At 31.4% G+C, this 2,062-nt stretch overlaps 1 non-coding gene across 1 annotated transcript; it reads left to right on the forward strand.

Annotated features, from left to right (window-relative positions):
* The first annotated feature begins 231 nt into the window (after positions 1-231).
* Positions 232-347, forward strand: LOC149777107 (U5 spliceosomal RNA). Its single transcript, XR_016416383.1, has one exon. It is a non-coding gene; the product is annotated as a U5 spliceosomal RNA (small nuclear RNA).
* Positions 348-2,062: the final 1,715 nt, after the last annotated feature.

Here is a 2,062-nt window from a genome sequence, read left to right on the forward strand (position 1 = left end):
TTTCCACGACAAGAAATATAGAAATATTAATTAGTATCCTTTCTACCAGTATAAAGAAAATAAATGGGTTTCACTGAAATTCAAAATAGCCAATAGCAAAATGACACTGTATATTGAAAACTATGACCCTTTTGGATCTTTGTAGACATAACCATTCCACTATCGTCTTTACAAAAGCATTTGGAAAGTTCAAACTATTTCTCTTCAAAATAAAGCGTGAAAGTATAATGATTACTCTGGTTTCTCTTCACATCGTATTAATCTTTCGCCTTTTACTAAAGATTACCGTGGAGAGGAACATTTAATGAGTCTATAGACCATTCTTTGAAGCCTCACTTTGGTGAGGTACCAATTCAATTAAAGTAAACCTCTAGTTCAAATTTAGCATTTTGTTCTCTTTTCTTCTAACCAGATCCAAATGGAAGATAGTAACCGATGATTATATAATCAGGTCTCAGTACTTCCAGTTCGGTACTCACAAAGGTAGTTCTAGTCTATTGTTAGAACATTTATTCCTCTCTCATTGTCATGGTGATAGAAGAGTTATATTTATGCGATTTTGATAGGGATTTAAAGGTCATTGTTTATTCTTGACAATATGAGCTCAGGTGTGGTTTTCCATGTGTATTTCGGCGATAGTGCATAGTCAGTAATAAGGCCATGGTGATGATCCGGAAGTGAAATATGTGTTCTGTTTACATACTGCTCTGTTGACAGTCCAGCCTCTCAAAAAAACCTTTGGCAAGAACTTCACCGTGAAGGTATTTTTAGATTAACATATGATTTGTACTGATTGTCACACAGTGGAAATGTCAGTCTCGAGAACCAAATGTAGAGAACATATAACAAAATTAATTGTGCTATGTCCTGTCAGTGCAGTATTTGAGTAAAGATTAAACTGGTATTAAATCTTTATTATTAATGAACGACACATGAAATTTCAATATGTTATGTATATTGACTTTGAAAAACAGTAGAATGAAATTAGAAATAAAAAGTTAAGTTTTATTTTGAAAAATTTAAATGAAATTTAAAAAGAAGTATAAAAAATTAAAACATTTACTCCAAAATATATAATATTTGTTGAAATGATATTAAATGATATCAGCATGTAAATATTCCTACACCATATATAAGTTCCAATGTTGGATATTTGTCAAATTTTGTCAGAGAAAATATCTTTGTAAGTCAAAATGAGACCATCATTTAAAATACACGAAGACAAAATTCCAATTTGTATTGGTCATTCAAAGTATTTATTAGGGGTCCAAGCAGTTAATTTATGTGTTTATCATGGGGTCACTTCCTGAGTAACACATATCTGCTTGTATGGCCTTCAGTAATTTTTTACAAACATAGTTATAGGGTATTTAGTGAGAGGACAGAGATGAAAACTTTATACTAGAACCTAGTCAAGTTCTCTACTAAATCATTTTAAACTGTCCCAGAATGAAATACAGTTCAAAGGGATAAAATATACTTTCCCCATGTATATTACCCTTGGATGTAAGAAAACAGCAAAATAATATAAGCTGAACACAAAATGCATTCCATTGTATTGTTCAGTTTGGTTACGATATTGATTGGTGTAGTGCAGCATTGTGGCCTATATGATGTTATGGGAATGCTGATGATCCATCTTGCTTTATGCATTATTAATTACTAATAATATTTGTTAACTGACACTCTAAAGATTGCATAAGAAATATTCAAACAGATTATTTGAATTTAACTTTGTACAACTGATTTTGCGATAGCTACATATCCCACATGAACAAATATTCATATATTTTAGAATGTTTGGGATCAAACGTTCACATTCAGTACATCATATAGGCTGACATTGTACATATAGTGAATCTGTAAGGCCCATTTCTGGCTGTGTGCGCTGAAAATATCCCAAAATGTTATTTTCATCATGAGTAGGCCTATGTATGATAACATATTTCAATTTAGTACTATGACAGTGTGCAGTATTGTAGCATCAGCTGATATCTGATTCCATTGAATCATTGAGTTTAATAATTGGTAACCAACACTCTTAATGATAAATGTTGAAACA

The sequence above is a fragment of the Sinohyriopsis cumingii genome, chromosome 18, assembly GCF_028554795.1.
Source record: "Sinohyriopsis cumingii isolate HCF-2022 chromosome 18, ASM2855479v2, whole genome shotgun sequence".
NCBI classification, from domain to species: domain Eukaryota; kingdom Metazoa; phylum Mollusca; class Bivalvia; order Unionida; family Unionidae; genus Sinohyriopsis; species Sinohyriopsis cumingii.